The sequence below is a fragment of the Sphaerodactylus townsendi genome, linkage group LG04 (assembly GCF_021028975.2).
Source record: "Sphaerodactylus townsendi isolate TG3544 linkage group LG04, MPM_Stown_v2.3, whole genome shotgun sequence".
Classification (NCBI taxonomy): domain Eukaryota; kingdom Metazoa; phylum Chordata; class Lepidosauria; order Squamata; family Sphaerodactylidae; genus Sphaerodactylus; species Sphaerodactylus townsendi.
In genome coordinates, this window is record NC_059428.1 from 129054628 (window position 1) to 129080173 (window position 25546).

Here is a 25546-nt window from a genome sequence, read left to right on the forward strand (position 1 = left end):
TAGCTCATCTGAACGTCTTACCCTCGCGCAGTCCTGAGCTGCAGACTTCTCCAGATCCCATACTAACAAAGAACGTGTCCCTTGCCTGCTAAAAGCCATCTAAATAATCGAAAGCACATCCTCCTAGGATTGCTTAACTATATGCTCCATCTAGAAGATAACATATAGACTCATATACTGAGAAATCTGGTGCCTACTCATCAGACAAGGTCACAATCTTTCTATCTACTTTGTGGGATCAGTCTCCTCAGAGATCCCTAGACGTTGCCAAATTCCTGGCGCTGGCACAACAGATTCGCCACAGATTTTAGTTTATTTATTTATTTATTGTTTTAACTGCTGGAAATGTCTGAACCTACTTATTTTAACTTGATTTTCCTCAACCTCTCTGTTGTATTTTAAACTCATGCCAATAAAAGGTTGATGATGATGATGGTAAAATCATATACCCAACAAGTGGATGCATTAGTTGGTGTGAAACGGGTTCTTTTGGTCAGATAAACCCTATACAATGAAAGTTAAGGTTCCAGCTAAGGATAATCTCCTGGGATATAGCAGACTGGGTGGCTAAAAGCTGGGATAGTTCCTTTTGTCACTACAATCCCTCTTCAGCAGCTCATTCGTAGTCCTCCTACCAGCTTAAAATGTATGAATGTGGCTTAGGGATGCTATGAAGATCTGTAATTTTCCAAACAGACCTTGAAGGCAGATTGGGAATTACAGCTCTGAGACTGAAGGCAGCCACGTTCAAGAGGTTTTGAGACTTAACTCCCAAGTCATGCTAAATCGGCATTAAATTCCACATTACCACACCATCCTGGGGTGACAGGGGAAAATCTCCATCGCCTTGCTCCACTTTTATGAACTACCAGTAGTTAGGCTGGTGATCATTTTGAAACTATTTAGTCTTTGAGAGTCTACTCCCCTACCCCTCCATGCTCCAAAAGAGTGACACAAAGCACAGAACTGTAGATTAAACTCTGGTTATTCATGACGGATCTGCATCATAAAAAAATCTCCTGCCAGTTACTCCTAACAGGCAGCATGATTTATTTTTCATCATTTTTGGGGAGGGATAATCTCCTTTTGGCTAATGTTGCCAGGTTTCCCACTGTGGCTATTTAGCTATAGCAACAAACTTCCTGCCCACAGCCCCAACCCTGCTGCTTTTTATTAACCCAGAAGAGAAATAATGCAAGAAAAAAAATAGCCATTGGTTCCATTCTGCACAGTACACAAAAGGTGTCTGTGGAACTTCTTGAAAAGAGGCGACTGGCTCTTTGCACACCCAAAACAAGATGTCCAGGAGGCATCTTAAAAAGAGGCAACTTCTGGGTGCTTTCCAGACAGCAAAGGCATCAGTGGGGAAAAGTGGCTGCTTCCCACTCGACCATTTTGCTTTCTGCTCAGTTTCACTTTCAACTGGTGCCCAGCATTGTGTGTGCTGCTGAAGTGATTCTCCCTGCTGCCATTGGCTGATGGTAGCCCCAGGATGTTTGCTCTGCAGGCCCCAATCCTGGAAGACTTTTCAGCCTAAAAAGTAAATAGTTGTACTCAGCTGGTCCTGCTGATTCTGACAATATATAGTTTTCCTACTTAAAGAACAAAAAAAAATGAGGAGCTGTCTTTGTCTATGCAAACACACAGAAGAGTATCTTTGCTGCTCAGAAGACAGGTTTGGCAGGTCTGCCGCTCATTGAAAAGCATTGGGTTGACCTGCCCTCCACGGACTGACTGCAGTTTTATTTTTGCGTCCTCAGGATGTCTTATTTCAGCTGTGTGGAACAGATCACTATATTGACAGGATGACACCATACAGCAGGGGTCTATCCTAGAGTTGCATGATATCACTGGTGTAATGCCCATTGGGCAAGGTGGGCAGCTGCCCAGGGCATCACCTTGTGGGGGGCATCAAAATGCTGGGTTCAAGTAATTTAGTGGTTTCTTCCATTTTAAATGGCCTGTAGGGAGCGCAGTTTTAGGGCTAGCAGCACCTGCACCAAAGCGCATCATCAGGAGATTTGGTCCTTATGCAACCCCCCAAGCCTATGGTGAGGTTTGGGTCTAGGAGTCCAAAGTTGTGGACTCCTGTAAGGGGTGCCCCGTGGTCCCCAACAGAGTTTCCAGTGGGAGCTAATAGGAGATGGGGGCTACAGTTTTGAGGGTCCATAACTTTGGCCCCCCTGAACCAAACTGCACCAAACTTGGGGGGTATCATTAGAACAGTCTCCTGATGAGACCCTGAAAGTTTTGAGACTGTGCCTTCAGAAATGTGCCCCTCCCCAGCCTGCAACCCTCTATTTACAAAGTAATGCAGAAAACTCAAATGCAGACACAGATTCTTGGGCAAATTTCGGGATGGTCTTGCAGGGAGGGCTTTCTTGGATAATTTCAGCACTCCACTTCAGGGTATCATCTGGAGACTGTCATGATGGCAACCCCAAGGTTTGGTGCAGTTTGGTTCAGGGGGTCCAAAGTTATGGACCCTCAAAAGGGTAGCCCCCATCTCCTTAGCAAAGAATGCGGGATGGGGTAGCCCCCATCTATTAGCTCCCATTGGAAACAATGGGGGATGGGCGACCTCCCCTTTGGGAGTCCATAACTTTGGACTCCTTTGAACCAAACCTCACTAAACTTGGGGAGAAAGCATAAGAACAGTCTCCTGATGATATGCTGAAATTGTGGTGCTGATATGTCTAAAAATGCACCCCCTGCAGGCACCAATGTCCTGGTGCAAAAAAAAAATTGGTCATGGTGGAGTGGCCGCCCATGGGGGGGGGCATCCAACTCAGGTTTTGCCCAGGGCTACAGTTTGCCCAGGGCTGCCTTGTTATGCCCCTGCATGATGTCACTTCTGGATTTGTCCCAGAAATGCTGTAACACCAGCAGTGTGATGGCAGCCCCCACCCCCATGACTTTCACTTGGGGTTTGTCACCATACTCTGGCTCCACACTTAGGCCCCTTCCGCACACGCAAGATAATGCGTTTTCAAACCACTTTCACAACTGTTTGCAAGTGGATTTTGCTATTCCGCACAGCTTCAAAGAGCACTGAAAGCAGTTTGAAAGTGCATTATTCTGCATGTGCGGAATGGGCCTTAGCTAGTTTTTCCACAAACTTGATTCATCTTACCTTGCATTAAAAAAGTGCTGAGGTATTAAGCTTCAGCCCCGGTCCCAGTGGGCAGCTCAAGCAACTAAGAGCTTGGATGACAGTGCTCAGCACCAAAGGCATTCTCTTCACCAACTCCCCTGACCACCTTAGTCTGCAAAGAGTGGGAAAGCTCTCTTTCTCTTCAGATTCCTCAGGGTGCTTCTGGGATAACCCTACCAACCCAGTAGCAAGATGCCATAATCCTGTCATCTCTGTTTAGGGCCAATTTAGGTTTGCCAGTCACTGCCCAAGGGTTCAGATTTTTTTTTAAAGTCCACACAGCATGCACTGTTATGTCACTTCTGAGGAGAACCAAGATGTGACAGAAGATAGCGTTAAGAATCACTGAAAACTCTGTGTTCTTTACCATAGAGTTTAATATGGTTCCTAGAGTTATACTTTATTACTTCTGGGTTTTCCCTGGAACCTTTGTAGTGGTTTATGGGATCCCCATATCTCCACCCTTAAATCTGTGACTGGTTGGCAGGCCTTGAAACCCTAGGTCAATTAGTCCTTTGATTAACCAATCCAGAACAATGCAGAACAAGCAAAAATTACCCAACAAATCCAATATGAAGGAAACCTTCACAATTCCTGCTTGGCCCTGAAGGTAACCAGCTTGTTTGGCATTATTCCTTAAGGTGGCTGTGTGGGCAGTTGCTATAGGACACGCTGCAACCCTGAAGCACAGCTGGTTTGGGAAGTTCTCTGAGGGTACTTTCACACCTGCAGAACAATGCAATTTCAATCCACTTTCAATGAACTTTGCATTTGGATTTTATTGTGTGAACTAGCAAAATCCACTTGCAAACAATTGTTAAAGAGCATTGAAAGTGGATTGAAATTGCATTATTCTGCATGTGTGAAAGTGCCTTTAGTCTTGCCTCCTTAAAAGTCAATTTCTGTTGTTTCCATACTGAGACTCAAACTGCGTGTAAGAGGAGATCAGGCTAACTCCAATCCTTCTGATACTCAAGGCCGCCATTTTGTGTACATGAACATGTATAATAGAACTGGCATTTCCTGAATAAGGCTGTGGCAGGAAAATGGAGAGACAAAACAGAATCCCATAATGCCATGACGTCCCTGCCAGCTGTGTAGCTAGCAGAGACATCATGGTGCTGTGGGACATTATTAGGTTAAATCCTACCACCACCAGTAACCCATGGATTGCCAGTTCTTGGTTGGCAACACTAATATGTACACTAATATGTACGTATGTACTGCTGTCAAGTTGCAGTTGTCTTGCAGTGACTTTAGCAAAGGACGTTCTAGGCAAGTGATAAACAGAGGTGATTTGTCATCGCCTTCCTCTGTAGAGTCTATTTTGGTGGTCTTCCATCCAAGTACCATCTCTGCTTAGCTTCCAAGATCTGATGAGATCAGGCTAGACCATGCCTGACACCTAATATGTGCCCTTAACAAATCTGGATTGCATGAATTGAAACTGCAAAATACATGGATTTCCCTAGCCATACAAAGTACTGATAACATATATTGGAGTGGTTGCAGATAACACCACCTCCCCTCACTCATGGAGCATGGAAATTGTAATAAACAGGGGAATGGGGGCTTCAGCTAGTCTCCTGAATACCCTTTTTGAAGCCCCAGGAAGTGGATCAATCCTTCTAGTGTCTCTTGTATTTCCCCCTATGCACAATCATAATATCTTCATTTTTCTGTTACCATAGGCTACACAAAGATGTTCAAGTCCAAAGCAACCCCAGCAGAGGAACTTTCAGCTAAAAATAGATAAAAGATGAACATTGGTTCAAATGTTTACAGAACCTTGGGACTCTAAAAATGCACACATGTGGGATTCCAGAAAGAGAGAAATGAAAGGAGAGAAAGGGGAATACAGAACGAGAGTATCTATTATGTTTATCATATTTATTTATGATGTCTTTGGGATTTTCCAAAGCACAGCTACCAAGGGATCATTCTGAGAGACTATAATAGTAAAAAGGCAATTAATTAAGAGGAGGGGGAAACTAGCATTAAATAAACCAGTGAGCATGGAGAATTGGTGTGGCACCAGGGGCTATGTTAAAATTTAATGCTCAAAACAATTGTTCCATCTCTGGTTTGTTGTTTTGTTTTTGTTTTTAAATTCCCCCTTGTCACTGGAGTGCCATAATCCTTATCTGTTAGTTGCTGCACTGGATGACTGGCAAAACACCTCAGAGTAATTAGAGTGAACTGGGCTACAGTCTGCGTGAGGGAACAGCTTCTGAAGGTATGAGGATCACCAGGTACTCCCTGGCAATTTGCAAGTGGGGAGGGGGTGTAAGTGTGAATTAAGGCCAAGGCCTTGGAGTCATCAGTGTGATGACAGAAGTGTTGTCATCATGTTGTCAACAGTGGAAGCGATATTCTGGTACTTGGACAAAAGCTCTATGGTAGAAGCTGTTTTAACCATAGAGTTTTGAACTAATATTAGAGTGTCAGAGACATGATTTACTTATTTCCTAAAATGGCATCATCATGCTGTTTTTGTTGAGGCCTAGGCCTCATTTTATTCCTGGAAAGACTATTGACAGATGGCTGGAGGACACTGGGGGCCCCAAAGAGGAGATTTGCCACCCCTAGTGGGGTTCTTACAACCCTATAGGGTACTTCTGTTGTACAATTTACCTGACTGACTCTAGCCCTAATTTATTCTAGCCTAATGAGAAGTGCACCTCGCTACCCTTGTTCCCCCACCTCACAACAAAAATATGTTTGTTTTGTCCCCTTTAAAGATTCATCTGTTCAATGGCCCCATGCTTTCCCTCCCCAGCTTCCCCAAATTTCCAAGGAAATAGGGGAAGCACTGAGAATCTCACCTACTATACTAATTCAAATTCAGAAAAGTGTCTGCCTACCTCTTTTCAAATATATGTATATGTGGCTGAATTCATTATTATTTAAAACATTTATATCCCACCTCTCCATTCAGCTTCAGGCCCCTAAAGCAGCCTATTTTGAATAAGGTGGCCTGTGCCCAAATAACCCAATTTAGATAAGCCACAATTAATTCTTGGATGGGAGACCACCAAGGAAGACTGGGGTTGCTATGGGGAGAAAGGCAATGACAAACCACTACAGCTTATCTCTTGCCTGGAACACCTGTGGAAGGCTTCACTAAGATTAGGGTTCTTGGTGCCTAAATAACCCAATTTAGATACACCATAGTTCTTGGATAAGAGACCACCAAGGAAGACTGAGTTTGTTCAGTGAAGGAAGACCATAGCAAGTGACACCTGCTTGTCCCTTGCCCAGCACACCCTGTAGAAGGGGTCACCATGATTAGGTTGCAGGCTGACAGCATGCTTTCTTCCTCAGATGGCCTCAATTTAACCCAAGATTGACACAACTTGGAAGCTAAGCAGGGGTGGCCACAACCAGTACTTCAATGGGAACCTTAAGAAATACTGAAAGTTGCTACACAAAAGGAAGCCGTGGCAATCCACCTCTGCCATCTCTTGCTTGGAAGGCCCCTGTGGAAGAGGTGGCCATGACACAATTGCAACTCAACAACATGTCATTTTCTTCTTAAGATGGTATATTTTAAATATGGCAACATGTCTTCGCTTATAACTGCTAAACAAAACAAAACTAGCTTCTACAGCAAAAGAAAGAAGAAGTAATCACATACTAGAGATGTTACACAAACAAGGAAAAGGAAAACAAACAGAAGAAAGGATTGTATCCAATGCCTTCGTTCATAATTATTAACAGTCACGTACTACAAAAATGGACAAGGACAAAATATACTGTATGGGCAAAAACAACAACAACGCCTTCAGTCAATTACACAAAGACAAAAGATGCTCATCAAAATGGTACAGCACATATTAAATATAATACTCTGCAAATAACACAGTGATGACAAAGAGCTAGCTGAATTCCATTTCAAAGCTCAATTTGAGGGGAAAAGACTCCCAAAGTTGTTCATAGTCTGTTTACACAGAGACCCTGAGTCAGCACAGCTATTATTCAAAAGCAAAAAAAAAAACTCAAGTAGTTCTGTGCGTGCATAATTAAACCAATAATGGAGATAGAATTTGAATTCTTTCAAAGATCAGGTAGCTATTTGCAGCTATTCCAACTCGCCACATCAGATATGAGTCAGCAAAAAAACAACCACCCACGGTGGCTTTGCAAAGGTGCTATTGAATTGAAGCCAAATGAAGAGCATATAGATCTTTTGGGGCCTTTGCCCACTTACCTTAAGCCCCACACCACTCTCCTCAAGTAGCATGGGGTCCCCCTGCACTCCCCACAACAAGGGTGGCGACAGTGCAGCTGCCCCGACGCTGCCGCTGTCACGCCCCCTCAGCGCGCAGCATCCCTGGCGCTGGAGAAAACGGCGCCTTTTGATGACCCCGTGCAGAGCGTGGGGTCATGGGGACGCCCGGGAGCGTGCCAGGGATGCTGCACGCTGAGAGCAGCGCGCGGCATAGAGGGGATCCTGGAGAGTGGGGAAATGCCCTTCCAAGCAGAGCTGTGGTGCACACTGGTGCCAGGGTCGGGTCACCTCGTTTGGGTCTGCCCTGATGAGCTCTGCAAGCCCCCATGGGATTCCCAAGGGGCTCAGAATTGAGGGAGGAGTATTGACAGGCTGCCTCTTCCTCCTGAAACACTGATTTCCCCAGATCTAGAGACTGGCTTTCAGCATCTTTCTTCTAAGCCCTTCTGCTCTCTCTCTCCTTCTTGCAGGGGTGTTTCCATCCATAGGACTCCCCCCTCCAACTGGGACTTCTGGGCTTGGGCTGAGTGAGCCTTCTCTTCCTTGGCCCTGTGGGCTCACAGGGTTGTCACTCTTGGTTAGGTCCAATCCTCTTTTATATCACACCTGGGTCCCCTGCTCCCTGCCTCAGCAGATGCCAAGGCCTCCTGAGTTGGAGTGCTGGGAGAAATTGACATGGATCAGCCTCATGGCTTCCAGGGTTGAGGGGTTATGGTTTAGGGCTGTTATGGACATTCCCAGACTTGTTTGGGAGCTTGGGCATGCAGCTGGTTGGCTCAAGGTAGCCTGGGAACTTCCCTACCATTCCTGGGGCCTTGGAGGTGAAGTGGGGTGTCTCTGAGCACCACAGAACTTGGTGTGCCAACTCAAGGCAGCTTGGGTGCTGCCTGGCTATTCCTGGGGCCTTGGAGGTTAGGTGGGGCAGCTTCAGGTGCTGTAGAGCTTGATGAGCTGGCTTGGGGAAGCTTGGGGTCATCCCAAATGGTGGGGTCCCTGGCCATATCAAAACAAAGGCCTGGAGTCCTCCCATAATTACAACCAATCTCCCAATTGCAGAGATAGAATTGCCTACCTCCAGATGGAACTTGGGGATCTCCCCAAATCACAGCTCATTTCCAAACTATGGAGACCTGTTTCCCCAGAGACAACAGATGCTTGAGAGGTTGAACTCTATGGCATTGTACCCCACTGAAGTCCTTACCTCTCCAGCTTCACTTCCAAATCACCAGGAGTTTCCCAGCCTGGATCTGGCAATCGTACCCCATCACCCCCAGGGGGGAACCTGGCATTTCTATGCAGAGATTGGTTCTCTTGGAAAAAAATGGCAGCTTTGGATGGTGGGATCGTTGCCATTCAATTCCTGCTGAGCTCCCCCCCCCTCCCCAGACTCTGCCCTCTCAAGTTCCACCCCCAAACCTCTAGGAATTTCCCAAGCTAGAATTGGAAACTCAGAGTGACAAGCCCCAGAGGGGAGCTGAACAAAACAAGACAGAGACCAAGATTCCCATGCACAAGTTGCTGTATGATATGAAGAGGCAAGAAGGAAGTTTGGTGGGGGAAGGGTACCCATAATTGGACAGATGTTTTGTTTATATACAACAAATGAAGCAATCAACCTAAATATGTAAATTAAAGAAAATTAAAATGTCAAGTGGAAGAGGTGTGCACAAAGGTTTTTTGCATACTGTATGCAGAAGCTGTTTGAAAAGTGTAAAAAAATGAAATGTGGATCATGACGCTTTCTCCGCTTTCAGGGTAACACTCGCTGGTATGAACTTTTTTTCAGATTATGCAAATTGGAAATCCAAGTGTGCAATAAAGGAACTCCTATCATCTCTTATAAAGGCAACTAAAATAAATGTCCCTTGAGGCTTTTTTTGGCTTGGTTTTTCATAGAATACTTACCCCCGCCAACACACACACACACACACACACACACACACACACACACACACACACACACACACACACACACACACACACACACACAAACACGCAAGGCCCAGTTTTATTCTTTTGTTTTATTCTTTGGGGGAAAATGTATTTGTAAGGGGAGGCAAACAGAAGAAGGGAGATTTCCAATGGGTAGACCCGCCTTGAGCCTGATCCAATGCAGGTTTACTCAATAACATATTCCATGAATTCATCGATTCAATTTTTTTTTTTAAAAAAAAAGCAATTGTGCCTCTAAATGAGCCAATAATTCAAGAGTGACAAATGCCAAAGGAAAGAACTTCTTCCCCCATCAACTTCGACAGCAGCTGCAGTAGACACTTTGAAGGCACCACCCGCTACGGGCCCAGGTCTTCACAACCTGTGCCCACATTTCTGAGATTGGGTTGTGGGATATTTTTAAATGCTGGCTTTTAAAACATCTCCATTTGGCAGCTTGTCCCCCTCCTGATTTCAAATTTCAACAAATGTTAATCCTACTGTACCAAGTGAAAAGAAACTGAGTTCATATTTTCCCCCACGTGAAACTCGTTAGTTATCATTATGCTGTACAATCTGCTGCAGTTTAATTGGAACTCAATATTCGGCAATACAGTGCTGGAGAAAGGTTGTTGGTATCCTGTTTTTTTATTGCAAGGTGAGTTTGAGTGAGTAGAACAGTAGAATCTCTAGTGTACCTGTGGAAGATTTATATTCTTTGGGGGAAAATATCCGTTCCGCACAGCACGAAAAAAGACGTCTATGGGATATCTTAAAAAGAGGCGACTGCCTCTTTACACTCTGCACACCCAAAATAAGACGCCTGGGGGACGTTTTAAAAAGAGACAGCTTCTGGTGTGTTTTCCAGACAGCAGAGGGGGAAAGAGGCTGTTTTTCTCCTGACCTTTTTGCTCTCTGGTCAGTTTCACACTCAGCTTCCATCTGACATTTTGTGTGCAGCTGAAGGGATTCTCCTTGCTGCCATTTGCTTAAGGTTGCCCTAGAACAGGGGTAGGGAACCTGCGGCTCTCCAGATGTTCAGGAACTACAATTCCCATCAGCCTCTGTCAGCATGGCCAATTGGCCATGCTGGTAGGGGCTGATGGGAATTGTAGTTCCTGAACATCTGGAGAGCCGCAGGTTCCCTACCCCTGCCCTAGAATGTTTGCTCTGCAGGCTCTGGTCCTGGGTGCCTTTTCAGCCTGAAGTGTACATAGTTGTACTCTGCTGGACCTACCGATTCTGAAAAAAATATAGTTTTCCTATTTTTGTTTAATTTGATGAGCTATCACCGTTGCTATGCAGACACAAATATAAGAATCTTAGCTGCTTGGAAGAGCCATCTACCTCCCATTGAGAAACATTGGGTTGACCTGCGGGCCATAGTTTTTCTGTATAGTAAAGAATATATGAAAGTGGGTGGCTGCAAATTTTCATTTAAACATATAAAAGTGGGTGGCTGCAGATTTTCATGGCAGAGAGGTCAACAACTTCAGCTGGATACAATTCCATGAGTTAAAGGGGCCAAACTTTTTTTCCCTCTAGGTTGCTGGCAACCCTAAAAAGAAGAAAAATATCAAGTATTTTTATAGGTGCTCAAGTCAAGTCTCATCCCAAATGTGTAGGAAATTTAAAAAATGCAACAGTACTGATAAGACAATTTTGGGACTGAAAGAATAAGAAACATGTTTTTCTTTTTTAACATTTATTAAAAATACAATTAACTAACTAACTAACTAACTAACTAACTATATATATATACATACACACACACAATAAACTAACTATATATACAATATATATACAATAAACTAACTAATATACACATGTATATATACACATATATACATATATACATACATATAGTTATTTGTGTACATATTATAATGATATATACATATATATGTATTATAACAATCAACCGCATATATATGTATTATAACAATTAATGTATACCCTACATTGTTCCATTCCATCTACATAAACATTTTACTATTGCTTGGAAATATGCAAATCTATATCCAAATTACCCAATTTCCAGCTCTCCTATTTGAATTCCCCTGGATCATAAAAAGTCTGCACTCCTTGTGTCTTTACTGAAATACAGAGAAGTTAACAGCATAGCAGAAAAAAAATAAGTAGCCAGATTACCAATTCTCTGTTTGGCACAAGGATAAATGCTAGGGTTGCTATTTCTGACTTGAAAAAAGTCTAGAAATTTGAGGGGAGAGCTAATGGATGGTTGGGTTTGGGAAGAGGAGGGACCTCATTGGGGTATAAGGCCAAAGAGTCGACCGTTCAAAGGAGCCATTTTCTCCAGGGGAACTGATTTCTGTAGTTTAGAGATCAGTTGAAATTCTTGAAAATATCCAGGCCTCACTTGGAGGTTGGCAATCCTAAGAAATGTTGACAAGGTTGCTCAATTCCCCCCTCTCATTGCCACTGACAGAGGACAGAAGGGTACAGCTCTCTATTCCAGGTTGGAAAACTCCTGGAGATTGGGTGTGGACGCTGGGGAGAACAGATACCTCAGTGGAGTATAATATCATAGAGTCCATCCTCCAAAGCTTCCATTTTCTCAGTGGAACTGATCTCGGTAGTCTCGGTACATTTTGTCTAATTTTGTGTGCTGTGTTTTGTGAGACCATGGTGAAATTCCCACGGTCAATTAATCGCATGATACACAAATTATCAAGGATTTAGGAAGAACTTCTCACTGCCTGATTGACAAACAATGATTCATCCTGGTTCTGGCGCTCATTCTCCCCCTTATCATCTGTTTTTTCAGAACCTGCATGGAAGTGCACCTTTTTAAAAATCACATATCCAATCCAGATCAGGGGAGGATTGGGGTTTAAGTGTAGATTTGTTTTCCCCGCCTTAGGGAGTGACGTGGAGCCTTCCAGTCAATCAGAGCTCAACGAGCTGTGCACGATGCACGCAGAACCCTTTTTTTCCCCTGCCGGCAAAGGCTATGTAGCATTGTTTAAATGTGGGCACGATGAGCAGAAGTTGTTTAAACGTGGGCACAAAGAACAGAAATTATTGAAATGTGGGCATGAGGAGCCTATCAAAAGAAAGCGGCATAGGCGGGGAGATTATGCATATGCACTTACGTGCTTACATAAACACGTATTTTTGTGCCAATTTGTTTTTGTTTTTTTAAAAGTTCCCACCCCAACACAGCACGACAGCCAATCAGGATACACCCGCCGAGCCGATCGCGTGTTCGTGGGAAGAGTAGCATTGTTTGAATCTGTGATAGACATTGATGTCTTCACTAGAAACATGCTGCAGTGGGGAGGGTGAAACCTCGATGAAAAGGTGCCATTTCTTTTGAAACCTGGTTGTATCTAGATTTGATTTTTCAGTGGGGATTCCACCCATGTCCCAAGTTTCTTTGTGTCTCTTTTCCTTTAGTAGGTCTTTAGAAAAAAAAACCCTGACTTCTGAACTTTCCTGCCTGTAGCAATCAAAGGAAAGAGACACTTTTCTACATTCAAAAGCAAAATAAGGTAAGATACTTCTGCTAAAATAAGGTAAGAGACTTCTGGCTACAAGGGAGCGGGGGAGTGTAATGTGTAATGTGGATGTTTGTGACTCTTAATAGTTTGTTTGCTTTTTCTCTCTCTGGTCTCTTCAGTGCTTCTCTTTCCAGTTTGGAAGTGAGAAGATAGGCTAGTCAACAATCCGAAAGAGAATCTCAGGAGCAAGAAGAGACAAGCATGAGAAATTCCCTGCCCAACAGGTTAAGTAAAGCTGCAAAAGACAGATCTACAGGTACAGGGACATGGCAAGCAATAACACCCTTCCACACCCCTTAAGAATGCCACATGTCCCCTCTTGGAGTGGACCAAGGTAGGTTTTTTTTTAAAAAAAAACAAAAAACAGGAGGCGTCTCTGTGCTTCTGCAGGTTGCCGCAGCTCTGGGGCCGCCTGCACAGAAGCATGTGAATGCTCCCAGGGCTCCACCAGCATCATGTATGCTGGTGCGCCGCCACTTCACTGGCCCACGTGGAACAGGCCTAAATTTAGTATTTTGTATTTTGAGTCAATTAAAAAAAAAACATTGAAGCTAAGAATAATCATCCCTGTGAATTCAAGATTGCAAACACTCTGCTCATGTGCAGGGTACATTTGTCCTTGCTACACAATAATCATGCCACATCAACTGATTCGGGATTAGGGCACACATTTCTGGGATGGAGAAAGTGATCGTCACGCAAGCGTCACTTCAGAATTTCCAACTTTTGTGACAATGGGAGCAATCATAAATAGGTCTGCTCAAGAAATAAGGAACATTTTATTCAGTGGCCCTTACTCCCATGAACGTGAATTTAGCATTACTTTTCATAGCACTGATTAATAGCCCTTTCTATCTCCCTTGTTTTCCTGACACAGTACTGCATTCTTATCCCCGCCACATCTAGTTTAGACATATTAAATTAATGCAAGACTTATAGTATCATTACAAGCAAATGACTTTTCTCTGGTTAGTCAATGATATGCTCTGTTACATTACCTTTTAAAAAGGTTTCAGTGTTGTGATTTTACAACTCTGCTCTTCTATTAGGATTGCAACTCTAGGTCAGGAAATTCCTGGACATTTTGAGAGTGGAAGCTGGGGAGAGTGGGGTTTAGGAAATGACTTCAGTGAGGTACAATCAGAGGTGGGATCCAGCAGGTTCTCACAGGTTCCCGAGAGTAGGTTACTAATTATTTGTGTGTGCCGAGAGGGGGTTACTATTTGGTGATTTTGCCATGTGATTTTTGCCTTAGTTACACCCCTCCTCTCAGCAGTAGCACGCAGAACTTGAAGCAGTCTAGCAAGAGGTGAACCGGCGTGCGTGGCAGCCTGCGCCTGTGTGCCTTCGTTTCCCGCCCAAGGACCGGCGCAGCGGCTGCATCCTTGCCACAGCCCCGCCCAGAAATGCCCCACCCCCAGAATGCCCGGCCACGCCCCCGTCGTGCCCCGCCCAGCCTCACTGGTGCTACGCCACAGTTTGAATCCCACCACCATGGGAACCTGTTACTAAAATTTTTGGATCCCACCACTGGGTACAATGCCATAAATCCCACCCTCCAAAGCATCCATTTTCTCCAGAGGGATTCATATTTGTGGTCTGGAGATCAGCTGTAACTCCAGGAGCTCTCTGGGCCCCACCTGGTGATGGTGAACATGGGCAGCAGGAGAAGTCACAAGGGGGCAGGGGAAGGACAGTTGGAAGGCATGTGGATGGGGGTAGCAAAGGAGGCCAATGGGGGCTGCTGGTAGGTTAAAGAGGGGAGGCATGCCCTGGAAACTCTGCCCTAAACTCCTCAAAACCTGGAATCAGCCATGCATAGAGACCCCCATTCTTCATATAACTCCTTCCAGTATATCCTTCGATTTTGATTCTATTTTAATCCCTTAAAAAGAAAAGAAAAAAAAGATGTTGATGAATAGTAATATAATCCAGCATTTGTTATAACCAATTCTACTTGACAATATGAAACATTATTCACTGTCTCTGAGCGTAAGCTGAAAAGAGGTAGCAAGCCAAATACACAAGGGCCACGGAATCAATATTCGAGCAACATGATCATGCACGAGTGTTTGGAAAGCATCCTTCTTCCTGTTTCTTTTCATTGTTCAATTGTTTTCTTGCAGCAGGGTGGAATGCTAAGCAGTTGGCTTGCATGCTAATAAGAGCCATACAAGAGCACCCACTGAAAGCTTCATAGCTCTGTGACAGCCGTTCTCAGGAAACCCCCTCTTCACATTTGGATTGACAAGGAAATGATGAGTGCTTCAGTAGAACTGGAGAAACTCAGATATTCAACACAATTATTTAGAAAGAGAGAAAAATGAGAATTGATATCCCAAATTCAACCTATGTTTTAATCCTCTTAGTTACATAAAAAACATTTGCTACATTGTCTGGGTGATGGATATGAGCAAATCTGTCATTACCCTGGGCCATAATCCAACATGCTGGTTGCAGTTCAGTTAAAATTAAGCACTATTATGTTCCATTGAGTTGAATGGGAAGATTTAAGCATGGATCCTTAACTTTCCTTGGATTACACATTGATTTCAATAGGTGCGTGAATGCCTAAGAGTCAAACTACCATGGGGTGCATTTGCTTACTTCAACAGAGAGGATCTTCTGTATTATCCATCCAAGTGGCAAGGAGACTTATTCCAAAAGTGGTACAGTATGTTGTAGACTACAATTATCCGGAACTCTAAGACCACCATACTTATACATAGTTATAAAACAATGAACTTCCCTTATAATGAGTCTGACCCTTGGTCTATCAAAGCAGTATTGTGTATTCTTAGGTGGAGACCACACAGCCCCAAAACAGCACCCTGGAACAGTAAAAACACCATTCCAGGGGCACAGTTTGCACAGCTGCCGCCTCTGCATGGAGGCAGTGCCGTGCTTCCCCCCACCCCACCCCACCCCCCACACACAGGGGCGAAAATGCTGTTTCCTTGCCTCACTCAATGAACGAGGCTTTTGGGAAACAGCGTTGGAGGTGCCGCTTTTCGGGGCCTTCATTTCCCCCACACTTACCTTCTCTCCCTGCAGAGCTCCGCAGGGAAAGAAGGTAAGTGCGGGGAAAGAAAATGGAGGCACCTCCATGCGGAGGCGCCTCTACAGGCTGTGGTCACTCTGGGGCTGCTTGCACATCAGCATGCGAACAGCCCTAGGGTACCACTGACATCATAAATGCTGGTGGGAAGCCACTATAGGGGCCCATGCAGAATTTGCCTTAGAGGAAGCAGCTCACGAGGGCATCAAACATGACGTCTTTCATGGCACCTTTGCTGCTCCAGAGACTAGGTCAAGGAGTAATGAATTCAAGGTGCAAGAAGAAAGATTCCACCAAAACATTAAGAAGAACTGGACTGTTTGACAGTGGAATACACTGCCTTGGAGTATGGTGGAACTGCTTTCTTTTGAAGTTTTTAAACCAAATCTGGATGGCCATCTGACAGGAGTACTTTGATTGTGTGCATGGCAAGGGGTTGGACTTGAGGGACCTTGTGGGCTCTTTATGATTTGATGATTCTATGATCTTGACCAGGATGTAGCATGGTACACAAAGCCTTTCTAGAAAGATTTGTTTGTATGTTAGAAAGAAACAACAACAACAACCTTGGCCAGTACTGTTCAAAGTCTGACACTGAACAGAGGGGAGCAAACTTCATCCTACAAAGCAAGAATTAAGTACCTAAAGGTAAAAGAATTGTTTAAGAGCCCATTGAATATCAAATTGCTACAAATTAAAATAATCTACACTAAAGGCCCGTAATCCTATACATATAATATTGCAATTACAATTCACAGGAGGGTCTAATATGACACTTTAAAACCCTTAAGAGTCGTTTCGGCCAGTTGATCTTCCCGAGCGGTCAAAAGTAATAGAGTGCTAAGATTCCAGATAGTCAGCCCAATCCAGAGGGGAGGGGAACCAAATCACCCTTTCGAGGTGGTGTGGGCTTATGCCAGCGGAAATGCCCTCTCCGGGGCACTTACCATGACAGTGGGGAAAATCCGCTGGCACTTGGCCACAGCGGTGTCCTGCAGTGGCTGGCCGTGTGCCTAGTCTCACATCAACACTACCACACCACTGCTAGCTGCATCAGTATGGTGGGACCATTACAAGGGAATTATGGGGGCAGGACCTTAGTCAACCCACCTTAGTCAACCTCCAGACCTGGAACAGCTCCCATGCTAAAGTGCCAACAGAAATTGTGGCGTATCTCTATTCACCCCTGTGGAGGAGTTAGAGGTGAGTCTTTTTAAAAAGCCTTTTCGGGCTTCCCATGCCATGGAAAAGCCCTTTAAAGTGAGTGAAGTGGCGCTGAAGCAGGGCTGTCCCCACCCACCTGACACTCTAGATTGTGCTGCACAAATTGCTATTATAACACTTTTTAAATGACAGAGGCCTACTCCACACAGGCCAAAAAGGTATGGCAAAAACACCAGGTATGGCAAAAACACTATTCTTGGGGCGCACTTCACACAGCTGCCACCTCCACAATGAGGCAGTGCCATGCTCCCCCCCCCCCGAACTGGTGGGAAATGCTGTTTTTCAAACACACTCAGTGAGCGAGGTTTTTTGAAAAACTGTGTTGTGTACCCGGTGCTGTGCGAACAGCACCGTGTTGGAGGTACCACTTTTAGGCACCTCTTGTTTTTTAAACAGCTACCTTCTCTCCCTGTGCAGCTCCACAGAGACAAGGAAGCACACCCATGCTGCCCTCTGACCCTGGGCAGCTCCGCAGAGAGAGAAGGTAAGTGTTTAAAAAACAGGAGGCACCTCCGCACCTCTGTGAGCCACGGCAGTTCTGAGGCCACCAGCACAAAAGCGTGCGAGTGGTCCCAGGGCTCCACCGGCATCATGTATGCTGGTGTGCAGCCACTTTACTGGCCTGAGTGGAATGCGCCTAATTGTTGAAGAGTTATTTAAATTGGCACCCAGGTCTTCCACACAATGTCATGTCCTCTTAAATAGAATAATTCAACTTGCCAATCATGCCCCATCCTGCTAGGAAAAAATCTCATAATGCCTCAATCATATGAGATTATTCTAGTCTGGAGCAAAGTGTAGATAATTTTAATCTGTAATAAATGTATATGTCTTTTTGATATTTAGCAGTTTGATATTTAGTGGCCCCTTAAACAATTTCTTGAGCTTTTAAGCACTTAATTTAAGGCCTGACATCCAACATCTCTTTGCCATAAGTTAAGCTTTATCTTAGGCAGATTCCGCATGGGCCAAAAACAACGGTGTGAAAACAGTGTGAAAACAGTATAAACCCTTTTACACCGTTTTAAACCCTTTTACACCATTTTCACACTGCTGTTTTTGGCCCATGAGGAATCAGCCTTAGTTTCCATTTATCTCTCTCATAAACTTGATTCTTGTTTCTTGTTTAAAAGAAATCCTCTTGTCTCTGTCAGTTTCCCTCATATCTCAGGTTATGTTATGTGTTTATATGTCTTTATGTTTTATTGAATTGCTTAAGTATTTTTATATCTTCCTTATCTTTAATGATACTTAAATGTTTTGAATGTTTTAATGTTTAGATATTCATTGCCTTGGGAAGGTAGTACAGAAATGTTTTAAATAAATGAATTAATAAATATCCCTGTTATCAGGCTCAGATTCTATCTCCCTGAATAATTTTTATCCCACAGGAAATTAACTGTGGGAACTGTGAGAAGAAAATCCTGCGGAGTGGTATCTAGCCACAAGAAACTGCTACAGACTTTAAAAATTCACAGTAATTTAACTTGAACAGGGTTTCATACTAATAAAAGATTCTCACAAAATTTGATACTTTATCACATAAAAATAATTTTTGCAGTGCTTTATTAATACCAGTGTACACTTCAGAAAGATGGCGGAAGGGAAAAAGGGCAGCTGAGCCAAGGGAGATAAAATTTGCCATAAACACAAATTTCAGAAATAATTTAGAAATTTTCCAGCTTAAAGGAATTCAGAAGTGGAACTCATGTAAAACAAATGAACGAATCATTTCATTCCAAGGGATTTTATATTTGTCCGTAGGGAGAAACAATAATATTATAGTACTTAACATTTCTAAGTGGACTCAAAGTAAAGATGCTGTATAACATAACTTTCATAGCGATCTGTTCTTTGCAGAGTATCTGGATGAAACTATCAGGGTATGGAATAGCTTTAATATTGCCTGTTTTGCACACGTAATAAAAACCTGTTTAATGTGGCGTAGCAGCTGAGGCTTCTCGGCAACTGTGAGTTTTGCAGTATGAAATACGCTCTCTGCTTCTGTGCCTCTTGCTTTCAATTGGCCCCAACTTCAGCTACGCAACAGGAATGGGGGTAATGTCTATGAAGGGACATTTGCAGTTTTCTGAGCAGCCGTCTAAATATTTTAAACCATCCCAATGGCATTAACCAATCCTAAATTGTATATTATTGCCTATACTCCCAGCAGGATCATCTTTAAAATGTAACCCCATTACTGATACGCAGTGCTGTTTCATACCTTTTTGTCTCAGTTTCATCTCGTGATGACCTTCATTATAGTCTTCTCCACTTCTCAATGAGCACTGGTGCTGGAACAAAGAGCAGGCAGTGAGACGGTCTCTTAAATGTTTCGTAGCCGACGTTAGCAACAATGACATTATCAAGCTAACATCTATTTGGAAACTTCAGAAAAAAAACCCTGCAGCTCTCCAGCTTGTGGTTGTCAGCACCAAGAATACATATACCTGCATACCTGAAACGTATTTTCTAGTTTAGTTTCCTGACAGAAGAGTAAGCTTCCATTATAGCTCACCTATTATCAAAAAGCTGCTTACTTACTTCCAGTCTCACAGAATGAGCCTTCCAGTCTCAATGGCATGCACAACACAGGGAATTAAAATACACTTCTGTGTCTAACCAAAAACTCACATACCCTTACCTGGAATTTCCAGGGCTTAATTGAAAATATGCAAATAACCAAACAATCACCAATACTTATCTGTTTCCATTCTTGGAGCAAATCATATGCAAGACTTCAGTAAGTAAGTAAGTAAGTAAGTAAGTAAGTAAGTAAGTAAGTAAAGCAACTGGCTGTTGACTGATAAGCAACTTTTTGACCCACAATGTTTCAATAAAGCAGCGAAGCATATACAGTTAGAAGCGATAGGGTCAAGCCCTAGAGGCCCTGGTAGTAGGTCACCCCAAGAAAACAGAACAAGCATCATTCAGACTTGCATTTGAAATTAGATTATTTTAAGTTAGAAATGTGTGAGTGGATCCATTTGAGCCTTTAATTATCTATAGACCTAATAGTGAAGTCTGGTCCCCATCTGTGGTTATCTAGATCCAGATTTGCCAGCCAGGGCTGATGCTCACAAACAGTTCCCATTATTAAGATGGATGAAATTTGGCATCATTGTTGGTGCTGAAAACAATGGATTCAAAATGAGTAATTTTTAATGTGACCATTTTTAACAAGTCCAGATAGAGTTGCCAGTTACCTGGTGATGCTGGGCATTGTCCCATGTTTGTCTGTAGCCTTCTTGCAGCTTTACTCTGGACAGCCAGAGGAAAAGAGGGGGGTACAGAAATCTGGGGAATTCTTATAACATTGTGGGGTGGCTGTTAGGGTGGAGATAGGAAGCCCTGCATCTGGTCAAGGCCCACTCACCCCAGTGGGAGGGGGCCCAATATCTTGTCATGACCCACCCACCCTGGGGGAGGGGAGGGAGGGGAGGGGAAAGGGGGCCTATTATCTGGTCTTACCCTGTGTGTAAGGCTGAACACACTCAAACAAAGTCGACTTTATGAAAAGGAATGAACTTTATTGATATATGTTGCCCTGGGTACAGGGTGCTGGAACTGAGGGTTCTTGCCCTTAGTCCCAGTATATATAGGGTGTGTGGGCGGTCCTTTGGAGTGGCGAGTTCAGGGGATCAGGAGAAACGAAACTGAAACTTAAACGGAAACTGTGGTAGGACCTTGGTCCTGACACTGGGGAGAGAGGGAGGAGGGGGAGGGGTGCACTGGAAGTGACATTGCAATGCACGTGATGCATTTTTCCAGAGGTCCTTTACCCCCCTGAAAATTGTCACTATTTGCAGGAGCCAGACTATCAACCCTAATTACAGAGGGGGTAACTATGTTCGTTTGTTGTTGTGAAAATGAACAAAAGTCTTGTTGTGGTGTCAAACGCAGAATGAAATTTTATATTGAATCATTATTTAGGTGCTTCAGATGAATGAATGTGTTTTCTCTTTTCCTTATGTTTAACGGGTATAAGCACAATCGAGCAAAAGTTTGTTTTATTAAGAACAGTTCTAGCCATTCATAAGTTTGTAGGTTCAGAATGTAAACTATTCCTTTTTTGTTTTCTTTGGAAAGTATCCCAGAGGAAGCCGGTCTTGACTAAAGTGCCAGACTCCCAACAGAATGAAGGCTGCTTTATGCTCTCCTAGAAGACAACCATATGAAACAATTGTAACAATATTTTCCTAGAATGTGTTTAGAATTTGTTTTAAATCTTTCTGTCTGATAGGCACTCTGGTTACACTCAGATGGTTACATAAAGCACAGCCATAAAACAGTACAAAGCTGACCCAGTTACCATAACAAACCATGTAGCAAAGCTGAGACCTGTGATATAGAAAGGAGTGGGTGCGAATATTTTCACTGGAGGCTTCCTTGAGTAGCTGACAGACATCATGTTTCCTAGTTATAACAGTGCCAAGGAAGCTTTGAAATGCAATTGAAAGATGAGAACCATCTATTATTTGTCAAAACATTCCCCAGATTCCTAATAAACAACTTATCACATGGGTCAGGTTGGTACCTTGGCTTGACCTAGGCCTCATTTTAATGTTAGTTTTCCATCCAAGGGAAGAACCAAATTGTGTCTTTTAGATCATGGGCTGTATCAAGGGGGCTTCACATATACTAAAATATAAAAGGAGGGTCTATTTGACCTCACTGATGATGCTGTAATGATGCTTGACTTTATGACTAAACAGTATAAAACTTGGAATGTTGCATTCTTTGTTTCTGCCTCAATGAAAATTGGTACTGCAGCTAAATAAACTTATTCCTGTTTTACCTTACCTCTCATCTCTTGTCCTTTATTGGGCTCGAACTTTGGAGTTTGACAACTGCTATAAACCCTAAACACATCATTTTAGTAACTATAAGACTAAGGCCCTTTCTGCACAAATCACTGAAAACATCTTGAAAACATTTTCGGCCCTCCCTTTTACTATGATGTATGCCTGCACTTACTCCCTCAAAACGATTCTTGGCCACCATTTTTGGAATTCTGTGCCGAATCATTGCTTGTATATCTCAAAGCTCCTTGTCACAATTCTCTATTTTTTCAATAACTGATGCCTTGAAAATTCTCCCTTGCTGACCCACTTTAAAAAAACCCACAGAAATAAGCAAATAAAAAAGAAAGGCTGACTGGAGAGTGAGCTTGGAAAATGACACTGAGGAGGAAGTTCAAGGAAAGCAGACAACCATGGGAAATGTAGTAAATAAATCACACAGCCACTGAAGACGTTTTCAAAACATTTCAACCAGATACTGTATATACTTGTGTATAAGCTGACCTGTGTATAAGCCGAGGCACCTAATTTTACTGCCCAAACCTGGGAAAACTTATTGACTTGGGTATAAGCCAAGGGTGGGAAGCCGAGGGAGAGTCACTGCCCAAATAAGGAGCTCCCTCTGCCTGCCCCCTGGGTTTGACAAAGCCCAGCTAGCCAGCAGGCAGAGGGAGCTCCTTATTTTGGCAGTGACTCCTCCTGATGTCACTGCCCAAATAAGGAGCTCCCTCTGCCTGCCTGCTGGGCTTGGTCAAACCCAGCCAGCCAGGGTGCCTGGGGGTTCCCCCTTCACTCTCCCAGGAGGGCAGCAACAAGCAGCTTCCGGGCGGCAGGGAGGTTGTCCCGCCCCCGTCCCAGCCTCCTTGTGATTGATAGAAAATGGTGACTCGCATATAAGCTGAAGGGGCTTTTCTCAGCCTTCGAACAGGGTTGAAAAACTCGGCTTATACGTGAGTATATATGGTAAATGTTTGAAAAGGGAATTCATTTAAAACATTTTGAGGCTTCAGATAAAACATTTGGGGGGTTACAACAGTGCACAACTCCATGGAGAAAATATTTTATTTCCTGCCTCAACATGTTTTAAAAGGTTTGTGCAGAAAGTATTATACTCTAACTAGGTTCAGATCCAAAAGCACAGTGACTACATTTTTGAGGGTATAAGCTTCCAAGAGTCAAAGCTCCCTAAACTTATACCTTGAAAATTTTATTGTCCCTAAGGTGCTACTGGATTCTCATTCAAACTGCAAACCAACATTGCTACCTCTTGAAACATTGTACTCTAGTGTAATATATCTGCCTACAACTTTAGATGCAAGAATTTACTTTCATTTCCAAACACCGATGCAGCAATATTGCCTTTTGGAACACTCACAAGGAAACAACTTTGAAGCAAGGCCTTTTTTTCCCTGTGGTTTTATTTTCATGAAGAAGAAAACTAGTCAAAAATAAGAATGGAGAACCAATCATTCCATACCTATTTGTGTTTTTTCAGAGACTCACAGAAAGAAAACAAATAATAAAATATGGACAAAAAACACACCGTCCCAGGTTGAATGATACTATAATCGAAAAATGTGGAAAGAGCTTGCATGTCGGGTCGCCAAGGGTCGAGAACAACTGAATGGATAACATCATCATCATCACAATCTGGAATTTCAGTATTGTATCAGACCATCCTATTCTATGCAATAAATATATTGCCTCTCTCTACAACATCATAGTATGTTCCTCTGACACACCATCCTTGGTCTTGTAAAGCCAAACCTGAAAAATACTGAAAAAAATGGTGCACATCCTACTTGATTGGAAGACCAAAAGGGAAGGTCAAGGTTGCTATGTGTGACAGATTAGGCTTTATAATGATTAGGCTTTATAATGGTAAATTTGAAAAGGTACAGTTCAGCCAGAACAAGAGCACCAGAGTGTTAAACAGAGTGCCACCTGATTGGGTGGCTGAAATACAGTAGCCAGGAGCCACAGACAGGGTGTGCTGGCTGATATAAAAGCAGGAACATCCTGTCAGAAAGACAGAGAGAATTCAGAGATTTTAAAGCATCTTGAGAGCTTGTGTGAAACACAAATCATGTCAGTCCTCAGATTCAGTCATGGGAGATTGTGTAAGGGCAGAGAGAGCCAGAGACAAAGGGAGAAATGGCTAAGGAGATCTCAGAGTGAGAGGAAACAGCCTTGTTTTCCACTAAAGGGAGACCTGGTGGTGGTGGAAAACAAGAGGGAAACTGATTTCACGGGGACACTCCTAAAAACACATAGAGGACTTGGCTATTGTCTCATGAGGAGGCTACACCCAGATATGTATCCGGAGTATTTCTGAGAGTGTTTAGCTTAACTGGCAGTCAAGAGTGGGTTTAGTGAAACCCCAGAGCTTACTCTGTCCCAAACCAGAATGAAACCCTTGGAGTAGGGGTGGGAGTTTTAGGAAAGTATCTAGAGCCGTGTTGAAAAGGTTTACCCCGAATAAAGACACTTGTGCATGTGTGTGAAACTATAAGTGAAGTAATCTGTGAAACTGAAACAGCCATCTTTAAGTGAAGCAAAACCTTTTAATTGAAACAGCTATTTAAATGAACCTGCATTTGCTCTGTAATCTCTAAGAAATATCTGCCTAAAGAAACCACTAATGCTGAAGTACCACTCTGTAGCAACAACCCGAGAAAACAAAACAAACAAAACCTTTATTAGGCATAACTTGATAATACATAAAAATATAACTGATAGGTCCAGAACCTGTAACAAAAACTGAGCAATCTTCTCCAGAATAGGAGGATTGTCTCTATTCAAGAGTTGCATGATAGTTTGGCTTAAATGGGTGTTCGTTTTGGATAAGAGACAGCAGCCACGTCTAAGCAGATAATATTTTGGACAAATAAACAGAATATGTTCAAAAGTTTCAAAAGAGAACCGGCAGTTTGTACAAACTCTGTCTGGGGGGTGGGGTATATTACAGAAGTGTCCCTGTTGCAGGACTGATGGCAAAACACTGCATCTGGCCCTCATAATGACACACCTTTGTCTGGGCTCAGTTGGATGGCTACAAATATTTAGCAGTCTGCCCCGGTTTTGGGGTAATGCCAAAATAAAGCAGGGGAACATAATGTCATAGCACAGCTAAAAAGATATTGAACAACCTGAGAAGAAACACTTGTTAAATAAAATCCAGTTTTTGAGTTTTATCTTTTAAAAGCCTCACTGAGGCCCTTTCTGCACGGGTGGAAAATGGTGGCCTGGGGATGGCAAAAACGCCGTCCCCAGGCCGCCATTCGCACAGGGGGCGCAGCTGCAGCGCAGCCGCGCCGCCCAACCGGTGCAAAGCTGGCGTTCCCAAACCATGCTTCCCCAGCATGGTTTTTTGGGAACTCTGGCTTGGAGCCACTGCCGTGCGAATGGCAGCGGCTTCCAAGCGCCTTCCCCCCCACCGGGCAACTTACCAGTCCTGCGGCCCTCCAGCGCGTCGCCAAGGCCTGGGAACACGCCCCCTTTGCCCTGTGACCCTGGAGCGGCCGCGCTGGGCAGGGGGGCATTTCCCCTGGCCTCAGCGACGTGACAGAGGGCCACGGGACTGATAAGTCGCCTGGACAACGGCGCAGCTCTGCGCCGTCA